The 24,962-nt window shown below is 41.1% G+C and overlaps 1 long non-coding RNA gene across 8 annotated transcripts in view; it reads left to right on the forward strand.

Moving 5' to 3' along the window:
• Nucleotides 1-22,143, forward strand: part of LOC121827286 (uncharacterized) — a 122,042-nt gene extending 99,899 nt beyond the window's left edge. For all 8 annotated transcript variants that reach the window (XR_013049186.1, XR_013049192.1, XR_013049187.1 and 5 more), the window contains 3 exons: nt 13,288-13,831; nt 20,036-20,133; nt 20,634-22,143. This is a non-coding gene — a long non-coding RNA (uncharacterized LOC121827286). The remainder of the gene's footprint in view (nt 1-13,287; nt 13,832-20,035; nt 20,134-20,633) is intronic.
• Nucleotides 22,144-24,962: the final 2,819 nt, after the last annotated feature.

Consider the following 24,962-nt stretch of genomic DNA (forward strand, 5'->3'; position numbering starts at 1 on the left):
TCTCTCACACACACACACACACACACACACACACACACACACACACACACACACCACTCCTGGATATTTTTAAATGGATAGAGTACAAATTAAACCATCACAGAAAAAGAAAGAGAAAATCCCAATAAAGATGCAGCAGATCACTATTTCAGGCTTCAACAGAGCCCTTCTGTCTGCCCACAGGGTAAGTGATGGTGACTGTAAGGAACTGGGGGAGGGGAGAAGAGGAAAGCAGGCCTTGATTCTTGGCTGTCATGCACATCTTCAGTATTTTCTAAAGGGTCAGTTAGTTCATGAACCACAGCTGGCCACTGTGGTCACATCTCAGAACTTAGAAATGTTTGGTCATGCCCGCAGAGTGCCCTTTGCCTCTTTGGATTTTGAACCAACACTTAAAATGCAGGAAATTTAAAGTAACAATTCAGTAAAACAGGCAAGATTTGTCCAGACTGAGCCATGTCGTCAACAGTATCAGTGAGATGAACAGAAATGATGGGCACTCCCTTCTGATAGGACGTAGCGTCTCTCTTTTGTGAAGAGCTAGTATTTTCTGGTATTTGCTTGCCTTTCAAGCTGTCAGTTGTCATACTGAATATTAATTATTTAATTAGGGTTTTTTTTGATAGAGAGATATAAGGACTTGCTATGTCCTCAGGATGGCCAGAACTTACTAGTCAGTTCAGACTGGCCTTGTAATTAATGGCTATCCTACTTGAGTCTCCGGGATGCTAGGAGTGAAGGCATGAAGTACCATGCCTAGCTGACTCATGAACACCCATAAAGGACATTAAAACTAGGAATTTCCCACCCAGACCTGTATTGTGTGTATTATTCCTCATATGACATAGGATTTGTAACTGGTAATATCTCTATCTATCATCCAGTTGCTACAAACTCCATGGCTTTCAAACAACAGAAATCAATGTACAGTTCTATGGGTTAGAAATTCAGTCAGGACATCAGCAGGACCTTGCCCCTCCCAGAAGCTCTATGGGAGGATTTGCTGAACTCTCAGTGTCTATAAAAAGGTTTTGTCTGGAAGTTACCTCTACAGTGTCTGCCATCTCCTATTGTCCCTTAGCCTCTCCGCTGGCTGCTTCTACAAGGACACTTATTACTGGACTTCTTGCCTACCTGGACCAACGAGTTAATTCATATTGAGCTAATCCTTAAGGTTTGTTTTTCTTTTTTTTTTTTCATAAAGGTCACATTTTCAAGCTTGGAGGATTAGGAGGAATATTTGAGGGGAGGGATTTACCCACTGCATTAGCCAGACTGGATAATCTTGGAGGTCACGGAGACAGAACAAGGAGTTGAGGTTGTAGCCATTCATCAGGCTAAAGAAATAAAATGAAGACAGGACTCAAGAGGGCAGTTTTATCTCAATCCTGGTTTGCTAAGGGAATCAAATGACCTTAGTCTCTGGACCTCCGCACATTTTAAGGAATACTTAGTTCCTCCAGGTCACCAACTCTACCTTGGTTTTCTGTATCATATAATTGATTGCTTGACCTTGGCCATGGATCTACCTGGATCCATGGATCTCTTAATAGGTTTATTGCTTTCAGTTGCCTAAAACCACAACAACCGTGGTAAAGACTCTGTGAACACTGGCACTTTAATGAACACAGACACATGACTCTTTTCTGTTAAATGAAGGATGATACTAAGGTCAGGAGATTGGAAACTAGGTAGTGTTCAAAAGTAGACACTCACAGATCTGGGCTGCAAGCTGTCTGGCAGCTCTGTCATGCCACATGAGCACCAGGAAGCCACTTCCCTTAAAAGAAAAAGTCCCCAGTTCTTTCAGATCATGGGATTGTAAAACACCTCGGCGACAGTCCTAAGTCCAATTGAATGCTTCAGTTGGAGTAGTCAGAGCTATGGGGAATTTGGCAAATCAAATAACCAGGAGTACCGTAGCATATAATGCCTCCATAATTTAGAAATCTTGCTTATTCCTGCTGACAGATTACATCCTGCATTCTAGTGTTTCCTATTGGAAAAAAAAGTGTGTGTGTGTGTGTGTGTGTGTGTGTGTGTGTGACATATATCCCCATCACAAGCAGAGTTTAGTGCTGCCAACAACCTCTGGATCTTTTCTTTGTCCCCTTGCTTTTGTTTCTGTTTTGCTGGAGCATGATAACCAGTGAAAAGCCCAGGCCAGAGGCTGGCCAGAGTGCAAACCTAGGCAGCCTTGCTGAGCTTTGGGTTGAGCAAGGAGTTTAGGGGGGGCTGGAGGGTGGTTGCCAGAGAGAGCAGCCTGACATTCTTGCATGCTGACATCAAGCTTCCAAGTTGCTGCCCTCTGGTGAGTCAACAGCAACAGGCCTACATGGTCTGAGAGCGGCTGCCCAATCAGAAGCTGTGGTGGCATACCTCAGAAATGTGTCCAAACCTCAGCATTCTGCAGGCTTCAAACAGCTCCTTCTGAGAAAGAATGTAGACATGATTAAAGCTATAATAAACACACAACCTGTAATCACAGCAACAGTGAGATAACTTCCACATTTCCCGCTAAGGTCAACCTGCTGCATTGTGATCAGCCGAAGCAAGAGAGCACACTGAAAGACTGATTGGTGTCCTGGGATTTTCTGTATGTTGAGATCAAGAGGTCCTCGAATGATGCTGCTGTTCTGCAATAGCAGTGGTCTCCAGAGATGGTTATTGGCAACTCCTCAGGACTACCCAGAGACTGTCAGCTCTTAGCATGAGAATTCATGCATACATGTGCACATGTCTACATTCTACACTGAAGTAAAAATTAATTGGAGAGCTTCTTTTTCATCTCATTAATAGATGTGATATTGCTGTCCAATAATTTCTTTGGATGTGTTTTCCTTTGAGCAGAAATCACTGGGAAAATATAATGGATGATGCAAGAGGCAAATTATTTGCTTAGTGCAACACAAACCTGCTCATCAGGTAAGAGCAGAGTCCTTTCAATAATACTTTCACCATATGGCACGGCCGTATCATACAGTCCATAAAGGGGAATGGCACTGTAAAGATTAACTAGATTTTGCTTGGCAAGGTCAGGCATCTAGATGACATGCTGTAAAATGGTTAGAAGGAGAAAAGGGATCTATATGAGAGTTTTAGCAGTGCCTTTCCTTACAATCCTGCCATCTGATTTGGACCGTCATTTGCCCAAGTGAAGCTTGGGCTGTGTGGCTTTGTGGTTGAAGCAGCTTCAAAACTATGCTACTGTGGTATGGTAGCAACATTGATAAGGAGACAAGAATTGGATAGGATGTGGACAACAGCATATAGCCAACACCAAGTTCCTCATGAACCTGAGATCTCTTCCATCTGATGTCTCCTACAAGTATGAATTGTTTAGTCAGCACCCCTCACCTATTTGTTTATTTATTCAAAACAATATTTCTTCACATTGAAAGCATGAAGCGTTAGGGGGTCTATTGCTATTCTTCTTCAAATAGACTAATAGTTCCCATGAGGAAACGGAAATAAATATTTGCTATGGGATATAAGTAGTCTTCCAATATATACCACAACACAACCAAAAACCTCTGTTAAATTCTCTTATAATTTGAATGTACCCTCAGGCTCATGTTTTGAACTCCAACTGGTGTTGCTGGAAGGCTTCTCTCTAGGTTCCACCAAGCCCCGCAGTCCCACAAACCACGTATAGAATAATCACTCAGATGCTTATATTACTTATAAACTGTATGGCCATGGCAGGCTTCTTGCTAACTGTTCTTATATCTTAAATTAATCCATTTCTATAAATCTATACCTTGCCATGTGGCTTGTGGCTTACCGGCATCTTTACATGTTGCTTGTCCTGGCAGTGGCTGGCCATGTCTCTCCCTCCTTCTTCCTGTTTCCCCAATTCTCCTCTCTCCTTGTCCCGCCTATACTTCCTGCCTGGTCACTGGCCATCAGTGTTTTATTTATATAGAGCGATATCCACAGCAAACTGGTGGCATTATTTTGGGAGTTTCTGTAGGCTTTGGGAGATTCTCCCTGGTGGTCTCCTGTTGCTCTGTGTGCTGAGACATGAGCTGAGTGGCTGCCATGATAGACTAAATTCTCTGAAACCATTGAGCTGAAACAAATTCTTCTCATTCATGTTACTCCTATTATTTCATCACATTGATGTGAAAGCAATTAGTACAAAAACTAAGGGCTTTGATAGGATTTATATGTAAATTTCTGCATTGTGGTTGAAATGGAAGTTTCACTGTAACTCCTGTTTGGAGGAAACAGAGGTCTAGTCAGACACAGTAGCAGAACTTAATAGGAAACAAAGAATAAACCTAGAAAACCAGACTTCATATCTGAGCTTTTAAGTACCCAGTTACATATTTAAGGGAAGATGATTGACTCTGGGACATCTCCAGTGATTTAGGTCAGCTCATAGTTCTTTAAGTGAGGGTCTGTGTATGCTAGCTGGCGATGGCTGTACATATGAATACTATGGAAGATCTGTCTCAGGGGAAATGAAAGTGATTCATTGATATTAGAGGTTTCTACAGCCTTTCTGGGTTTCCCTACTGAGGAAAAAAAAACAGTCTAACATTTCCTGACTTAAGTAACAGGGATCATATACATACCTCATGAATTTTACAGTGTGGGCAGGGTTTGGTTGAGATAGTGCCTCTCTCTTCCATGAAGTGCCTGTTGGGATTGCATAAAGGACATCTGAGCAGCTGGGCCTCTTCATGCCTTCCTATCTTGATGTGATTTTTTTTACTGCCCCCCCCAAGCATGGCAATTTTAGGTAGCATTGCTTATTATATGGCAATTTGGCCAGCTAGAGTGCAGTTTAAAAAGAGTGAGCCAGACAGAGCTGTATTACCACTTATGACCTAGATCTGGAAGTTGTACAGCCTTGCTTGTGCTAGAATTAGTTAGCTAAGGTGGTTGTAAAGTCATTTCTAGGTTTATGAGGGGCATAGATTCTGAATGTGGTGGTTCCAAGGTCCAGAAAAAGCATGTGCGACTAAAAATGCTTTAATGAAAATATTTAGGAAATTGGCTGGCGTAAAGGTAACATATTGTCATGAAAATATATTTGGAGTACTGGGCACTGATTTCAGCTCTGTACTCTGTCACTTACACCAGGTTGCTACACTTTTTTTGAGTCTCAGTTTTTCCATCTAGAAAATGAGGATATCGGGCCTGATATTTTAGAGTTGTTAAAGATTAAAGTATGAGAATCTCTTGTTATATGGGGCTGGCACAAATCTAAACTCATATATAAGATTCAGGTTACTGATGGACCCGAAGCAAGATAAACAGTAGGAGAAGGTGAAGGGTAGACTGTGGTATACTTTTGTAGCTAATGATAATAAATTGGTCAAACAATAATACCCCAAAGTTACTGTGACCTAACCATAGTTCTCAATTATTTAAATAGTGTCACAGAATCTTAACAATGAACTCATGAAGGATTATTGTTATTCTTTCTGTTAGATGAGCAACTTCAGGATCAAAGAGGTTAAGAAAATTTCCAAAGTTGATAGGTAGCAAAGACAGGATAATTTAAAAATGCATGCAAACTCTATGTTCTACATACGAGAGAAAATGTGATATTTGTATTCCCATGTCTGGATGATTTCAGTAATATGATGGCTTCCAATTCTGCCTATTTCCCCATAAATTACATGATTTGTTCTTCAAAGGCAGGATCTGAATCAAGATAATGATTTTAAAAATGTCAGAACCCATACAAGAAAGAGCCTGGATTTAAACTGAACATTTATCAGAAACCGCTAAAAAATTTCAACAGCGAAAGCCTGTGGTCAAACTTGCTCTCCAGAAAGTGATACTGGATATAGCTCAGAGACTGCCAGCAGCTGAGCAGCAACCGTGCTGGTGTAAATGATAAACATCTAAATAGCAAGAAATCGATAGAGTGGGGCATGAGAAGGACATTCCTGGAAAGTAGTGGCAATCACCTAGACTGCTGATTGGACATAGAGAGCATGAGAGGCGCCATCACCGGCCCAGGGAAACTCTTGAGTGTAAGCACTGCCATAGACACATAACCCAGGGCTCTCCGTGGAAGAAGAAAACAACTCCGGGATATCTTCTGGCCTCAAGCATATTTCCTAGGCATTTGTACTCTCAGTCTAGACTGAAAACAAACAAAACAGATTTCTCTGAAATGCTGGAAACCCTCCCCACTTGAAGCTCTCAGATCTCTTACCTTGTAAATCTAGCTTTCAAATTCATGCTGGACTTCCTTTCCTACACCCCAGGTCCCTGTAGTGGGGATTACAATGATCGTGTGTGTGTGTGTGTGTGTGTGTGTGTGTGTGTGTGTGTGTGTGTGAGAGAGAGAGAGAGAGAGATGATTGTTCCTTCCACATCAAGGGCCTTGGGAGAATGAACTAACACCGCTTTCTCCTGCTCTGACATCCTCTACCCGGTCCTCCCACTGCACCTGCAGATGTCTGACTGGGGATTCTAGTCTCCAAACACTGCCAGAGATTGGTACCGTGTAATGGGCTTCTGGCATCCGAGGTGAGCTCCACATGGAATCCTTGTTTAATATGTCATTTAGTTCCATGGTGAACTTCTTTTGGACTAGAATATGCACTTGGTAGGACAGAGCAGGAATGTGTGCTGTTCAGTAAGGCATTCCATATCTCAGATGGAGGAATTTATTTATTGGTAGATCAATGGTCTAAGAAACAAAACAGCCATCCATGTGGAAGTTTAAAACAAGCAAAGAATCCAACCCAAACCCAGGAGTATCTAGATTTTTCTGACTATGATGATCTATATTTTCAAATTACCTGAACTGAGGTAATTTCAAATGTTTAAAAAAAGCTGCTGTAACTGTCTGAGAGACATGGTCCCTGTTATATGGTTCTGCCCTTTCTCTTTAGCCCATTTTCTTTAAGTTGTGATTAATCTGAAAGACACCTTTGCTTTGTTCTGCTACTGTGTTTTGAATAAATCCCTGCCTGCCCCATTATGCTGTGGAGATGAGTGTTTTGCTTGTTAAATATTTCCTCTAAGTGTAGTGGGTGCCTTGCCTAGTCCAGTATTTCGGATAATAAATCATTTGAGCAGGGAGCTTTCTTCTAATTGTTTGATCATTTGTTTATGCACATTGTTTGGTAATTTACAGGCATTGAGTCAGCCTTTTGCAGTGACAATCTCTGCAACCACAATCTAGTCAAGCTACAAGGCATACCAGAAAGCTTGGTCACAGGCCTGTGGGACTCAAACCTTCAGAAACTTGAACTTGGCTTTGCACATTAAATTATTCTTTTGGAGAAATAATACACTGTGTCTCAATTACAATTCAACTCTTTCATGTACATAGGGAAAAAATACTGAACAGATTTAAGATTTAGAAATTCACAAAGGGATTATATTTAACTGGACATTTCTAATGATACCCACTTAATAAGTGAATGTTGACAAGAGGCTGACTTATGAGGTTACACCTTCTTGTCATGGCTACCATCAACACTGTGGAGAAGCAACAGATTAGGATACAAATGTTAGTGGAAAGTCTAGGTTTTATTCAGAACAACCCCTCCCTCCTCTGTTTGCTCCTCCTCCCATTTCCTCTTCTTTCCCTTCATCCTCCTTCCTTGTCCTCTTCCTCTCCTTCTTTTCCTTTTCTTCCTCCTCTTCCTCGTTCACCCTCTTTAACAGGGTCTCACTATGTAGCCCTGGCTGAGCTGTAGATCAGGCTTGAGCTAAACTCATGGAGATCCACCTGACTGTGCCTCCCAAGTGCTGGGATTAAAGGCGTGTACCACCATGTGGCCCTCACAAGACCTTCTACTTGCTAAAGAGGACCCTAAACTCTCTGGAAGTTAGGCAAAGGGGGGAAACAGGAAAACCACAGCTGGATAATCTCATTTTCTCTTCCTTTAATTAAACCTTGTACCTAGGAGATCAACTTTTTTTCTTCTTCAGAAGGAAATCTCGTATTTGTTACAGTCTCAACAATATAACTAGTTTGCAAGCATACAGAGCAAATAAGAGGCAGTCATTTGTCAGTCATAAAGATAAGCCAAGGAATGGAAACACTTTTTCAGGTCACATCACCTGACAGAAATTTTGTAGGGATTCTTTCCTGGTTCAAGAGTTCACCCCTGAGACCCACTTTCTCTATCAGCTGGCTCAAGCTGATAAGAGCCTGAAATGAAGGTTCTTTCCAAGATTTTATTCAATTGTCCTTGTAACATAAGGCTTGTGGAGATTAGGACGCACAGAGACGTTTCTGGTTGGTCCATTTTTCTTTTGAATAAAGAATTGTCTCTCTTGGTTCAGCAGGGTAAATAGAATTTATTGACATGATTTCCATTGATTTACCAGCTCCTTTATGCCTAACAAGTTTTCTCTGAGTACTTACTGAGAGATATTGTATACTCAGCCCTAGATTGTCTAGGGATAATATGATTCAAGAACAGAATAATTAAGTAAGAGCAAGAAATACATGCCCATGAAATATATTAGGTTGAGGTGAGAGTAGGATTATCATTTTTTTTCAGCATTAGCCAGGCTTCTATTCTTCCCAGGAGCTTGACCCCAATATGTCCATTTAATGTCTTACTCAGAAGTGGTCTGCTAGGCCTTTGTTACTGGAGAGCTCTACTGGGTTGTAACTGTGGCTGTCCTGGAAGGATAATCTAATGAGGGAGTTCCCATGGCTTATCTCCCCCACATTCCCTTCCACTCCCTTCCATCGTCCCTTCTGCTCTATCTGGTCATTGTCAATTGCTGAACAGTTGATAGCTTCTGTACCTAAACCTTCAATTCACTTCGGACTCTGCCAACTCCCTCCTTTCTTATGATAAGTAAACTGACTTCTACAAATCTTGCTTCCTTCATTCTAAGTAAAGCATCAAGTGAGGGGATGTTAAGGTACTCTATGAATTCTATATGCTTGTATTTTCAGGAATGTTGAAGTAGGCATTTGATCTGTTCTGTTACTTTATTTATTGAGATATAGCTGCAAATTGATCAATCTTTTCCTTAGAGGGTGGTTTTAATCATCTGGTATCATACAGTGGAACACATTATATTCTTTGGTGTAGCTCTCCAGTGGTGCCTGATGTTTGACCAAGTAGAATCTTAGCAGTGACTGAGGATTCCAAGTATCCTTTCTTGTACTATCCCTTGAATGAGTAAGCTTGATACTCACCAAGATGGATTCTGTAAAAGGAGTGTGGATTTTATGTGTGATCCCAGAAGTCTCAGAAAACAACAGTATAAACAGATGGAGATGTGCTTTGTATTTTTTTTTAATGTCTGCATGCCATGATGTTATCATTATGTCTCCCATCTTTTTTGCAAAGCAAAGCAAAACAAAACAAAGCCCAAGTGTTTGTTTGTTTATTTTTCTCTCAGTAAGGTCTTGTACATAGTGAAGTTGTTCATACTTGCCATCTCTTATTAACAAAACACTGCTAGAAGTACTAGCCCAAGTGATCAGAGAAGAACAAATGGAGATCCAGGGATGGTGGCACATGCCTTTGATCCCAGCATTTGTGAGGCAGACGCAGGCAGATCTCTGTGAGTTCCAGCTAGCCTGGCCTGAAGAGTGAGTTCCAGGACAACCAAGGTTATACAGAGAAACCCTGTCTCAAAATAAAATAAAATAAAACCAAAACCAAAACCATAAATAATGAAGGGAGAAATTGGAGCCTAACTATAATGGAAGAAATGAAATGATCCTCCTGTGATCAGAGAAAGGAGAGCTTTGGTCATCCTCGGGAGGCTGCAGTATATACAGTGGCTTTTTTTTTTTTTAAATCTCCATAGCTCTTTTTTTTAAAAAATTTTAATTTAATTACCTATTTTTATTGATTCTTTTAGAATTTCACACCATGCACCCCAATCCCACTCATCTCCCAGTCCCTCTGTATCTGCCCCTCATTCTTGTAGTGTCCCCCGAAAAGGAAAGCTAAAAAACAATAAGGTTAAAAAAAACCAATAATTTAAAACAAGGGAAAAAAACCCACTTTGTTTCTCTGTCTTTCCTGCATCTTCATCGACCCTTCCTGCCTTCATCATAGTGGCACTGGGAGCTGCTGTGTATCGTGCAGTATACCCATTTGTCAAAGCAGCTTTACTTGCAAGCATTCAATGTATAATGAGTTCTTGGTCAGGTTCAAGGACTCTCGGTACACAACCAAACTGGACCCCCAACAACATTCCTTTCAGATATCCTGCTGTTGTTTTGAGTCATGGAAATCGTGTGACTATGATTCCATAGGATCAGTCCCTTCAAACACCCCAGCGATCATAGATGGGGTAGATGTTGGGGTGTGCTGACTTCAAGTCCTGTCTGTGAGCCTGAGTGGCAGCTGAGTCGGTAGCTCCGGGCACTGGGACTACTCCTCTCAGGTGAGGGGTGAAGTCAGCTCTCCCAGGCCCATGGTATGCCTCCCATATTTAATCAAGAACTTAGATTATGCCAGACACTGTCGTCAACCTTACTTTCTCAAATATGGCATTTAGTTACTATAAATATTAATTCTGTTTTGAAGTCACTTTATATCTCTATATCTATCATCTATCTATCTATCTATCTATCTATCTATCTATCTATCTATCTATCTATCTATCTATCTATCTAATAGGAAAAACAGAAAATAAACACCTTACTCATAGCTCTAATTTAAAGAAAACATTTTTATCAGTCCTTCAGTGCCTCTGTGTGTCTTCCACATGGCCTTGTTTCCCTTCCTAGCTCTGGAACCAACTTCTGCCTTGAGTTTTGTTCAGACTGTGACCTTGTTAGCCCTAGGTTTCCATCTGTGTATGAGTTCCAGGGCAACCTCTTCAACTGTACTTGTTTTTGAAGTTGATGTAAGTGAAATTCTATAGTGAAAATTCTCCTTGAACTTAGTGTATTGAAAGTTTATTCCGAGACTCACCAGTTTTTACAAGTACAACTGCAGTTTATCCATGGTTATCACTGAATAATATCAAGTTGGGTGATTAGACAGCAGCTTATTGTACTAATGGATTTGTTCCCATTGCATTTTGTATTTTGCTGTTATGTGGCATGTGGCCCGAACATCCCTGAGCATAGTGGTGTGTTAGTCAGGTTTCTCATCGTTATGACAAAGACCCAAGAATGAAGGTTTAAAGAAGGGAAGATTTAGTCTTTGGTTTACAATCTTAGAAGTTCAGGTGGTGCTCAGGCTGGAACCTCTGCTTCTGCAGCAGCTGTGAGGCAGAGTGTCATAGCAGGGACAAAGTGGTCCAGCAGAGAAGCTTACCTGCTGGAAAGAGGATATAGGAAGAGAAATGAGAGGGGGAGCGGGAAGAAGAAGGGGAGGTTGAGGGAGAAGGAGAAAGCACGTTGGGCAAGGTCCTCAATGACCTACCTCCATGTAGGCACCATCTCTGAAAGTTTCTCCACCTTGAAATATTGTTGTCAGATTAGAACCTGTTGTGCCCATGTCGCAAGACCCCCAAGCTGGTCACCACAGAGCCGATAGCCAATGCAAAACACACAGGGGTTTATTGATAACAAGCAAGCCCAGTCTTGGTCTGTGTCTAACACTTCACACAGCGGGTGGAGGAGGATGCCTGGGGTTTTTAAAGTGAAAAACTGCAAGCAGGGTGGTACAAGCCTTGGTATCATATGATTGGGTGAGGATATGTAACTTTTGAATTTACTGGTTGGGGGTTACAGTTATCATTTTTGGGCAGGCCTGGACAAGTCTCAGGCTTTGTCCTTGAGGTGCCATGGGGGCTGGCTGGCCTTGCACATACTGACTGTGGGGGCTGACTCATGGCCCAGGCTCTGTCCTTGAGCTGCCATGGAGGCTGGCTGGCCTTGCACGTTCAAATTGACCCATGCACATAGCTCTAAGTTGGTGAGGGGTTCCAGACAGTAAAAACTGGCTGAACCTTGAGCACTCAGAGTACGTGCAGAAAGGGAGCTACTCCAAGGACTGTGTCTTTTGTTCATGGCCCTCCCAAAAACTGCCTTCTCAAGTCTCAGGAAACTGAAATTGAGGCCTGATCTCTGAGAGAAAACTGACAGCCTGTTATGGCGTCTGCTTGGTCCTTTCAAACCCACCAGTGGATTAGTCACTGATTTTTGCTAGAATTCTCATTTTGATGATTGGATCCATCATCTGGGGACCATAGCTTTAACACAGGAGATTTTGGGAACATCCTTCCTACCTAAACAATGATTCATGGTCTAGGTTCATTTGTATCTCTCTCTTTCTTCTCTCTCTCTCTCTCTCTCTCTCTCTCTCTCTCTCTCTCTCTCTCTCTCTCTCTCTCTGTGTGTGTGTGTGTGTATGTCTGTCTGCCTAGCTTAGGATGCACCAGAAAAATAAGGATCAATTTTATGAACAACTTGTTTAAACTCAGAGTGATCTGGTGGCATTCTTAACCACAGTACTCAATGCACCCTCATTTTAAAGATGGGGTCTTAGAGAATTTTAAAGTCACTTGCCCAAGAAACAAAGATTCAACAAAGGTCAGGTTGACTAATGCCATTTATTTACTCATTTTTACAAGCTAAATATCTTAGAGTTCTATTTGTGAAATATTAATCGTAGAAGAGTGAGTTCATACCTGATGCTACTCTTACAAGTTATCAGCTGTCAAAATGTAAAAATTAAAGTTTCAGTTTTTGCTTTTCATCTATACTTGATTTAAATTTGTAGTAATTTTTCCTCTAAGGCTATGAATAGAAATGGAAAAAACAATGGATTTTACAGAAGAATAGATCTTTCTCTGTCTTGCTATTTTGTTTTAAGCCTGCAAAATATGGTTAGTAATATGCAACATCTGTAGACTCATTTAATTTCAGTACTAATTAAATATTGAACACTAGATGTGAAACAGATAATGTGTACAACTGGAATTTTATAGGCTACTAAATTCAAGATATCTTTAATGACTTCATGTGTCTATGTCCAAAATGGGGAAAAGTGTTTTGTATGGTTGTGAGCAAAAAGCAGTCCTTGAGCACATTTGCTCTTACAGCCCATGTTTTGACCTGAAAAAGAAAAAAATGGAAGCCTGATGGATTACCAGTGTCCTGGAAAATCTTGGATAAGTTTCTTGGCTAGAAAATTTTCCCACCACATGATATTTTCAAGATAAAATAAAATAAAAAAAAATTCTACTATGTGAGTCATGTCTCTGCAAAAGACTGAATCCCCCTTGTCTAGGGCAAAGGAGAAACATGCTGGCCTATGGAATGTGAGGAAGGACAAGAAATGAAGTTGTAGACTGGGTAAGGGGCAGCTGCATTTCCAACTCTCATTCCTGTGTTTCCTCCTGGCTTACCTCCTTTCTCTTTCGTTGTAGATTGTCTCCTTATGAATGGCAAGGAAAGTTACTCCTCACAGTTCCTGAATTCTACACCCTACAGTATCCTTGAACACTGCTGATGAGTTAATTGATGCTTTCTTGGGAGAAGAGTTAAAGTTTTCCAGTGGAGGATTGGATTCTCTCAGACTGAAAAAGTCACCAGTCTCTGGACCAATCTAAGATTCCCTAAGGATCCTGGGACATGACAGTTTTCTTGGAAGCATTTGAATTTCCAGGGAAAAAAGAATTCTCAAAAGAAGAAGTATGCAGTCTGCAAGAGGTGGAAGAGGAGCTAGATAAACAACAGCTGTTCTCTGTCTCACTTAAATAATCCCCAAGAAGTGTCAGCTCATAATTTACATGTTTTCAAAATATTCCTTAACTGTTATTGCAAAATTAACCTTACAATACTTTATAATTCACCTGAAATCCTTTAGAATCAACAGCAAACACCAGGAAATGAGAAATCTGGTTTAATCCTAGAGTAACCACTTCAAGAAAATGAAAATTTTGATCAAAATTGCATAAGAAAAATCAGAAGGTAAGTACTTTCCTTTGTCTTTTTGCTGCTGTGTATTTCTGTCTATTAAGTCTGAGTAACAAAGCTGTGGTGATAATAGTGTTAGAATCAGAAAATTGATGCGTGTGTTTTCTGGTGCTGTGTAACAATCACAAACTTAGTGGCCTAAAATACCCACCCACCTGTTATCTTACCTATCTTACCTTACCCACCTGTTATCTTACCTATCTTACCTTACCCACCTGTTATCTTACCTATCTTACCTCACCCACCTGTTATCTTACCTATCTTACCTTACCTACCTGTTATCTTACCTATCTTACCTTACCTACCTGTTATCTTACCTATCTTACCTTACTCACCTGTTATCTTACCTATCTTACCTTACCCACCTGTTATCTTACCTATCTTACCTTACCCACCTGTTATCTTACCTATCTTTGGGCTAGAAGTTTGGGCACAGAGTATGTATAGTTAGGAACTGTCACTGTTTTTCTGAACTTGACCTTGGTTCCTGTTCAAAGCTTCCAGGTTGGCAACATTCTTCATTTCTTCCTCATGCCCCCACTGTCTCTATAAGACAGAAGTAGTCTTCAAACCCTTCTGACTCTCCTTGGTACCAAATATGTCTCTGACTTCTCTCAGTAAAAGAGGTTTGTAAAGAGATTATGTGACTAGGATACATCCATGGGGATAGTTTGTTTAAAGGTCAGCTGTGGTATGTAGCATCTGCCATTCTTATTTCACTGGGTCTATGTTTAAATTGAAATGTAACAATATACTAATATTCAGTTCATTCACACAAACATTACTTATCTCTTTGGGGCTACAATATTTCACACACTTGAGGATGCTGAAGGACTAGTCAAATTTAAATTATTGCTTTTTATAATGAGTGCATTTCTATTGGTTGAAAAAAAATTAACATTGATACAATTTTTTTTCACTTGGTCTGTTTAGTCCAAATAAAAATAGAGTCCCCTGAAAAAGATGCTGAAAATTCATGAGGAAGGACATCCATGCATGACAATGTGGCCAGCACATGAGCTAAGACAAGCACATTGCCTTCTGTACTTCCACTGCAGTGCCCTTTGCTCTATACCACACAGTCTTTCTTGGAAGATCTGTCAGAACGGGATACAATTTGTTGAAATTCTTCTACTAGAGCAGGAGGTTGTATAATTAGTTAAATACCTTCATCACCTGAACCTAAGCAAATATAGAGCAGGGCCCACAGTACTAAAGGGAGGTAGGTGGTGATGGATGGAGGAAGAGGTTGATTCCATCTGCACATCGAATGGGAGTTTCTCAATAACTTATAACCTTCAAAAATGTTTACTGTGGCTTGGGATGGGATGAAGGGCACCTTAACTATTGCTATACTTCTGGGTAAATAAATACTGGAAAGGAAGAATATCACTGCTGTGCCATCCCCGAAGGAATGCTTTCATTCTCTAAACAACCTTTGGAGTGAATGTAGCATTGGATATGAAATAAACAACTTCAGACACTGATTACTGTCCCCTCCATCTGCACAATCACCACCATTTCTGACATGACCTAGTTGTTATAATAAATTTCCCTCATACTTAGGTCAAACATTCTCTTATGATCGCCTATGAATTTCCTTCTTGGGCCAATTATCTTAGGTATATTAAATAGTTTAATTCTTCTTTTTAAATATTTTTTAGTCTAATTTTTCTTGTCCCTTAAAATATTCCTGCAAGACTGAGACCTGTGAAGGAGATGGGAGAAAAGCTAAAAAAGAAGAGCCTAATATTTAAATCCTAAGAAAGTTTGGCAATGATGACTGAACTCTTTAAGACAAAGTGATCTCCCAGAAAATTCTACATTCAGGAGTGGGCCTGCCTTAGTTTTTTTGGTGGTGTTTACATTAGATGGTTGTATCCATGGAAAGTGTAGCCTTATAACGAACATTGTTAGATTTCAGAGAACAGGATAAGGGAGCATCAGTCCACTATAGTTCATGAAGTGGTGACCATATTCGCTATCACAGATAGTCATTAAATAATGATCTTCAAGTTGTGGGTTATTGAAAGAGATGATTATGCAAATTTCTGCAACCCTAAAGGGATGATTCTCACTTCTCACACTTTATTTAAAATGTTTAGTTAAACAAATTCACCCTTGCCATTCTGATTGACTCTTCTGTCTTCTTCCAGCAAACACATTGTGCTATATATTTACATTATATACAATACATATATACACACACATACTCACATACACACTGACATAGCAATGGTGCTTACAGGGAGAGAACAGAAGAGGAAATCAGAATGGCAATCAGAATCTATATATACATACATACATGTACACACACACACACACATACACACACACACACACACACACACACATATCCATACACACACAAATAAATATGTATCTGGGTCCCGAACCTCTAATTCTCAATGCCCAACAAATGGTGATTGCTAGTTCCAGACTGTAGAAGTACAGTGGACAAATGACCTCATTAGGATGCTTCGGAGTTAGTGATTTCCTAATAGATGAATTGGACACTAACTATTCTGAGTCACAAGGATTCTTTTTCCCTGGCAGCTTGGAGCTAAGCTAGAAGACTTATATTAATTGCTTGTGACTTGTTTGGGTTGGTTCCTGCTAGTCCATTTAAAGGGAGGGGTTTGGAGAACACATTCCTTAGAATAGCCACAGATTGTCCAGATGAGAAGAATACTCTGAAACATTTATGCTACAATATAGCAAGAGCTAGAACGGCCCTGGAAGCCTGCAGTCACTCTCTGGGTTATCTTGCCAGTTGAGAGGGATTTACAATTTTTTTTTTTTAACATCAAGCACACTGACAGAAAAAAGCAATCATCTTAAAAAGCAAGAGTAGTCTGAAGAAAGAATGGTGCAGAAAGATAGAACTTTCAGGTTTTTCCTCAAAACCTCACACCCATGTCTCCTTCTGAGCTTACTTAGGTTGCCACATTGCAGGGTCTTAATTTCTGTGGTGAGGGCGAAGGCACATGAGCATATCCAGAAGTGGGAGGGGCTGTCCTCTGTAAGGTCCCTCCGGAGTCATTTCTAGATGGTTATCATCATGCCACATGCACTTAGAATGCTTGGTGATTTTCCAAGGTAAACAGGGCACATCTTCTTGGAGGGGTCACTTATTTCTTCAACAATCTGAAAGAAAAGTTCTTGTAAATGGAATCAAACCAAGATACTTCATGCACCGCAATACAAAATTCATCTGAATTTTAAAAATAAAGGACAAGACTTCAAAGATACAGGCACTTTAGATTCCTGTTCGGAGTCTGCACTAAATGCTGCCATTCAGTTTTCAGTTATGCCTTATTGCAAAAAGTTTGAAAAGGATTATCTAAAGTGTTAGAATGTGTATCACATTCTCTTACGTTTTTGGTCTAAAACTGGACAGGACAACATTGGAGACTGTCAACTTCTGAATGTTTTGACAGCTGTCTGAGGATATCACGAAACCAGATAATTGTATGAATGAGAACACCCAATGCAAAGTAAGACTCAAGGCAACCAGAGTTCCTCAAGTGGAAGACCTTCACTTGTTGTGGTGATGAGCCAAGACTGCTTCTTGAACACTGTTTATTGAGTGTCCGCTATGTAGTAGATGTTGTTCTAAAAGTTGTAATGTAGTGGTGAAGAGAAAATTCTCTTCTAGGTCATCAGGAGATGGAAGAGGGTAAGAGGGTGAGAGAGAGGAAGAATTTGAAAACAATGTATTCTTTCATTTTTTCCTTTCTGAGATAGGGTCTTACTACATAGCTCTGGCTGGCCTGGAACTCACTGTGTAGGCCAGGATAGCCTCTCACTCACAGAGATCCACCTGTCCTTGACTCCTGAGTTCTAGGCTTAAAGGCATGCACCACCATGCCCAGCACAATGCTTTTTTAAAATGTGTATGAAACAGAAAAAAAAAGTGTTACAAGAAGGAAGAAAGAATATAGACAAAACTAATAAATAAGAAAACAAGCAAAACCTTCAAAATAGTATGATATTCAGACAGCTAGGATAGATGTGGAGCATGAAAAGATCACAGCCTGCTTGGTGTGACAAGGAGCAGTGGCCTCTCTAAGAGGACATTCCATCTGTGAGAAGGAAGTTGTCCTGAAAATAAGAAAAACAGCAACCAGTCCAAAGAATATGAAACAATTCAAGCTTTTAGAGGGACAGAGAGAAAGGCAATGTGGGCCCAGGATGGATGAGAGGAGCCTTGTTGGTGAGATAGGCAGAGGAGAGGCCATAGACGGCCCAGTGGTCCTGGGAAGAACTATTCCAGCAACAAGGGAAGTTCCTGGAGAGTCTTAAGCTAGAGTATCATAACCATACTGAAGAGCAAGACTGCCTCTTCCTGAACAACTGGGTTAAAAACTATATAATGACAATGGATATGCATAAACATAAAGCACAACACGGACAAATGGATTCTATTAAAATTAATCTTATTTAAAGAAGGGGAAGGCACAATTGGGGCTGGGGGTACTTGAAGTATATGAGGAAAGATCTTTTTAAAATTATTTATTTATTTATTTATTTATTTATTTATTTATTTTCAAGACAGGGTTTCTCTGTGTAGCTTTGTGCCTTTCCTGGAACTCACTCTGTAGACCAGGCTGACCTCGAACTCACAGAGATCTGCCTGGCTCTGCCTCCTGAGTGCTGGGATTAAAAGTGTGTGCCACCACTGCCTGGCTCTAGGTCTTTTATTTAAATAAGAGGCTACATTTTATTAGGAGGAAAATGTTACACATATAATGGAATTTCAGTCAAAAGAATTGAAAAGGGGTCTTGGGTGTATTATAATGATAAGCCCTTTTAGACACACACAGAGCCTGATTTTATCTATGCACGTATATTGAATACGATTTATGTATAAAATATATAAATCATGAATGTTAATCACATGTAGAGCTCAGACTTTGCTGGTGTTATATACAATGACATTCTGTTCATTTATACTTTAATCTACTTTAGTCTAAAACGTAGGGAAGTATGTTTGAACAGAGTTTGAACAGCCCATTAAAATGGCATTTAATTAGACCCAAACTCAAATGTACCAGCACAGTGCTCCTTTGATGTGGGAATTAAAAGGGGGTGGGGACTGCACCTTGAAAATGAAGACTCACTTCTTTGTGCCATGGGGAAAGAAGGGAAATGGGAGAGTGCCAACCCATTTGCAAGTTCCAAATAGAGTCCAACCCACCTTGGGCTGATTGGCCTCAGAGAGTGAACCACACAAGTAGGGAAAAACCAGGGACTGACTCAGCTCTAGCCAGGGCTGCTTCCCCTGCTGAGGTCTGTTCCTGGCATGACCTCTGCTGTTGTCCTCGGATCTTGCTTCCCCCTCCTTTGTCACTGTGGAGAAACAGGAAGGAATGTTTATTAACAAGGCTGGCTGGTGTCACACCCAAGGCAATATCAGATTTTTACCTCTCCTGGGCCTGGGAAGAGGTCCAAAGATCAAGGGCAGCTCCCCGGTTAGTAAGAGGCAAGAACAAACCTCAGAGAACACACGGCCTGCTTTACCACAGCCCCAGAGTGCCGTGACAGGAGGTCTCCTGAGTGTGATCTCATCCATTCCTCCTGTTCATCCTGGGGCTCTAACCGTGTAACAGGCCCACTGGGACCCTAATCCCAAAGGAGCTTTGCCCAAGATGATGGAAGAGCAATGTTTGGATCCTGACTTCCCTTTCAGGGATGTGTCTCCTTGGCAGATGCTTGTAACAGCAGCGTTAACTGCCCAGGTGAGCTCCTCAGCTCCCTTATCTTTCTTCCCACTATGTCTTCCAGTCCAATGATGTACTCATATTTAATCAGCTCCAGTAATGGGCCTCCTTATGCACTGGAGAGGTGGGGGGAGAAAAGAGAATGGAGAGGAAGTTAAAGGAGGAGAAAATGGCACGAGAGAGAGAGAGAGAGAGAGAGAGAGAGAGAGAGAGAGAGAGAGAGAGAGAGAGAGAGAGAGAGAGAGGCAGACAGACAGACAGACGGACAGAGAGGGGGATATTTATTTTAAAATCTTTCTGGCATGTTCCCTGCCTCACCCCACCCAATAGGGAGGAGAGATACAAGAAATTTTTTATTGCTTTGAAGGACATAAACCAGCTCAACTGGGTGCCACCCTGTGTGAAAATCTCAGGGATGCCAATAAGCCACTTGAGACACTAAGGCTCCTGCTTTTCTGTTCTCATTTCTTATCAGTCCTTGGCTTGCAGAGGAGGAATGCTCAGGAAGAAGAAAGAACTCCATGGCGTCAAGAGGAGGGCAGATTTGTGAACTCTAGCCCCTGAGATAAATTGGTAAGAGTCGTTGCTTAGGCTAGTAGTTTCCCCACCTTTCCTTTTTAATAGCAACACACTTCACAGTCAGACACTTGTATCCTCACAGTGAAACTTAATCCCCTAAACGCATGCATCTTGTTAGATCGACGGCGCAGCTCCACCTGTGTGGTCTGTGACCCACCAGCACGCCACTGTCCTTGAAGTCATTCCTGTGCACCCCAGTCCTTCGGTCTGCTTTCATCACAGCAGCTGATTAATACAGGACTGCTTAAATGGGTCAGGGAGATCCATGAAAATTATTTGTTTAAGCGATTCTTATTTACTGGCACATACTGTGTCTATGGCTGTCTGCCAGAGGCAATCAGAAACGTTGAGAAAGTGCCAGGGTTGGAATCTAGCCACTGGGATGGTGAGAAGTCTTCTTATTCCACCACTCTGTGACATTGGGAAAGTTACCCAACATTCCTGTGCCACAGCTCACTCATTGAATATGGGTATAATAATTGTGTCTACCTTAGAAGATCATCGTGAGACCTTCAGGAATATTGCATTGCGTGCTTTACCTGGCAGACAGGAAGTGCCTATTATGATGACAGCGAAGACAATGGACACACAACTTTAACATTCAACTGTGATATTGCTTACTCAAGGTCAAGTATTCTAACTTAATGGGATTGTCCAAACACAGTAAAGGTTCCTGGATTTCAAGACTGTAGCTTTATTGCTCTCTCTTTTTTATGCGTCTTCCTTCGAAGAGGCGAGTAAGGGCCAGTTGAGGGGCTGAAAACTTTATGGCAATGTATCTGCTGGCTTTACTCTCTCATGTCCTGGTCTGTGATCCGTCAAATCAGGAGAGCACAGAAGCGTATTGGAGGAAAAAGGAGGGGGAAAAACACCCAAACAAACAAGCAAACAAAAAGAGTCACATTATCCACTTCCCTAATGTCTTCTATGAAACAGTGGCCACTTTTCAGTCAGTCTCTTCTGTTCTGAGGTATGGAAGAACTGCGGCTCAATAGCTGTCTTGGTCAATTCCCACATAGGCTTGCAAAATATGGTCACAGCAGCGTGCCTTTGAGATACAAAGCTTTTGGATTAAAGCTTTGAAGAGACTTGCCAGAGTGAGTCAGTCATGATTGAAGGACATCGTCCTCTATGGGCAACTTGTTCATAATAAAATAAATTCCCTACCACACAGGACCTTGGTAACACTACTCAGGCAGAGCTCTTCAGGCTTGAAGCTGAGTAGCTAAGTTGAAACAATGACTAACATTCCAGTTCTAGCAGATCTCAGATCTCGCCTAGGCATCATGGAACTTGAAACTGCGATTAGCTAGCCTTTCTCAAATCCTGCTTTGAGGTAGTTAGTAGCTTATGGTCTTGGGCACTAACTTTGAACATCTCCAGGGAATTCTTCTTTGAAATATAAGCAATAAAACCTTCCACGTAGGTTGTTATGAGGCCTCAATGAGGTTAATATTATAATAATCTCTGTTATAGATGTTCCAAAAACATGAATGCCCTTGTTTTATCCGTTTCCTGTTTCTTTTCTTGTTTTTCAGGGTTGCATGGAGTGCGTTCTCAGTGCTAAGCCATTTTATAGAAAACAGTCAGACTCTGGCATAGGCAGAAGCTACCCTTGTGTGCTTAGAGGACTTGAGACTAGAAAGACCAGAGTCAGCATTTATAGTTTGTATTATGCTGGTCATCTGCATCAGAAATTTGGGTCAGCAGAGAACCTGGGAAATAATAAGTATTTCTTAATGAATTGTTGCCTATGGATGCTTTGTAGCATGTTGAGGGCTCTAGGATTATGTGGTGGCACTTAAGCCTTTCCCTTCTCATTTTACAGACTAGAGAAATAAAGTACAGGAAGATGAAAGGTGATTTACCCAAGCATATAAATCCAGGGTTGGGCAGAGGCAGACTGGAATCTGTCCTACAATATACATCTCTTGCTTTAAAAATTAGCAATATTACTTTTAAAATATTAAATTCTCATTCTAGTAATGGTTTATATGTAGATAAGCAAGAAAACTTAACTCCACAATGATATGTTGTCATATACCCTTCTGGTGTTTTTTTTTTCTTCCATATTCTTGCATTCATTGTTTGTTATTATCATCCTCATCATAGCAGCAAAAGCATAGTGTCTATGTGGTTTCAGATGCTGACGTAGACATTGTACATGCATTACTACCAATCCTAATAGCAACCTTAGGTTGTGATAACTATTATCCTCAATCTATCAATGAAGAAATTGAAGCATGGAGATGTAGTGCTACTCTAAAGTGGTTGAGATTTAACAACTTTAATACACAGCCATATTAAAAAAATAAAGCTGATCAGGGTTATAGTACCAGGCATGATTTCTGTCTTGTTCAGGGGCCTTAGAGCTGTTGGTTACGGCCAAGATACAAGTATCACTATTGCTCATTTAGGGATATCTTGCTAGGCCAGTCATTGTTGTAGTTGGCAGAGGTCACAGCTGGGTAAGACATTAATTGCTTTTGTTCCCCCTTTGGCAGCTTGCATAACATCTTCTACTACTTGAAAGTTAGTTGTCAGGGAAGAAGCTTTCAGGTCAGTTCCAGTTTTATTCCTTCCAGTTCTGTGTCCAAAGTGTGTGGCATCCTCAGCAACAGACTTACCTTCTACTTTGGGAGGCAATCAAGGGCGACAGGAATAGCCTAGAATGTTTGGGGAGTAGCTTGTACTACCCTGACCAGCAACTGGAAAGGAGGTTTCTCATGTTTGGTACTGGAGTTTTTGTTAGGCAGTCTACAGCTTTTGTGGAGAGTATTATCAGCCAAAGTGATATAACGTTAATTTGTGTTCCTATATCTACATATGCACTTGTCTGTATTATATGTATTTTTAGGTAAATTTGCAACAATATGATTCCCTTGGGCTTTTCCAAGCATTCTTAGTGTTATTTACCACCCCTCTCTTTGTATTGTCCTCCCTCCACCTCCTCACTTAAGTCCCAGTGTCACAGGAAAAAATAGTGGTGGAATAAGAATTCTCACTATCCCAGTGGCTCGACTCCAGCCCTGGCACTTTCACAACTCAAAGAGTGTTGCACATTAAATATACTGATTGCACACAAGAAAATCATTCTGAAGTCAATCAATTTTGTATCCTGCTATTTTATTGAAAGTGTTTATCTGTTCTTAGAGGTTTCTGATGGAATCTTTAGGGTCATATGTATAGACTATGCCATCTTCAAATAGTGATAGTTTGACTTTTCCTTTTACTAATTATATCATTTTTATTTTCTTCTCTTTCCTTACTGCATGAGCTAAGAGTTCAGACACTGTATTGAGTAGGAGTGGAGAGAGTGGGCATACTTGCCTTGCTCTTAGCAGGAATTATTTGACTATATCTCCACTTAGTGTGACGTTGATTATAAGCTTGTTGTATACAGCCTTTGTTATGTTGAGATACGCCCCTCCATCCCTTGCCTTTCCATGATATTTGCTATAAAGGGATGTTGAATTTTGTCAGAGACTTTTATGCATCTATTGAGATGGTCATGTGATTTCTGACTTTGAGTCTATATATGTGATGGATAACATGAATGGATTTATGTATGCTGAACCATTCTTTAAGCCAACTTGGTTGATGAATGATATTTCTGATGTGATCTTGAACTCAGTTTGTTGGTATTTTACTGACAATTTTTTCATATGTGTTTATCAGGAAGATTGGTCTGCAATTTTCTATGTGCGTGCGTGCATGCGTGCGTGCGTGTCTTTATCTGAATTTGACAACTGAAGTGATATGGAGATAGGTATGGGAAACTCTCCATGAATTTTATAACAGCAGGACCAGGAAGTGAGTGGTATAAGTTTCCACCAAGAGACTCAAGATGTATCTTCTTTTTTTTGGGGGGGGGGAGGGGTGTTCAAGACAGGGTTTCTCTGGGTAGCTTTGTGCCTTTCCTGGAACTCGCTTTGTAGACCAGGCTGGCCTCGAGCTCTGCCTCCTGAGTGCTGGGATCAAAGGCATGCTCAACCACCGCCAGGCCAAGATGTGTCTTCTATAGCCAAGCTGATGAAAGAAAACTTTTCTCTGAAGGGTAAGTGCTGTGGGATGTCCTGTATGTCCTGTGGGAGCCCGTTCTCAGGTTCCTCATGGCTTTACCCAGCAGGTCTGCATGGAGGATGATTAGGACCAGGGGCCTGAGTGCAGGTGTCTGAGATGGTCTGCACTTGGCTGTGCTGTGGGATGGTCTGTATGTCAAGTTGCTCTGATTGGTCAATAAATGAAACACTGATTGGCCTGTGGCTAGGCAGGAAGTATAGGCAGGACTAACAGAGAGGAGAAATAAAAGAACAGGAAGGCAGAAGGAGTCACTGCCAGCCGCCACCCTGACAAGCAGCATGTGAAGATGCTGGTAAGCCACGAGCCGCGTGGCAGGATATAGATTTGTGGAAATGGATTAATTTAAGCAATAAGGACAGTTAGCAAGAAGCCTGCCACGGCCATACAGTTTGTAAGCAATATAAGTCTCTGTGTTTACTTGGTTGTGTCTGAGCGGCTTGGGGACTGGCGGATGACAAAGATTTGTCCTGACTGTGGGCAAGGCAGGAAATCTCTAGCTACAGGTAAGGGCACAGATGAAGGAGGCTTCCAGGGCAGAGGAGTAGCTTGTCAGGTGCTACAATTATGATGGCCCCAGGTCTAGGCATGATGACAGGGAGAAAATAAATTTATAAAGACAGAAAAACCACAGGCAGCACAGCTCTGAGGAAAAAAAACAGTCGAGAGTGGGGGAGAGCTATTATTAGTGTTTTAAATCCTGTTGTGTGGCCACCGGAGGGGACTGAGTTATGTCATCGTGT

This window comes from Peromyscus maniculatus, chromosome 2 (genome assembly GCF_049852395.1).
Source record: "Peromyscus maniculatus bairdii isolate BWxNUB_F1_BW_parent chromosome 2, HU_Pman_BW_mat_3.1, whole genome shotgun sequence".
Lineage (NCBI taxonomy): Eukaryota > Metazoa > Chordata > Mammalia > Rodentia > Cricetidae > Peromyscus > Peromyscus maniculatus.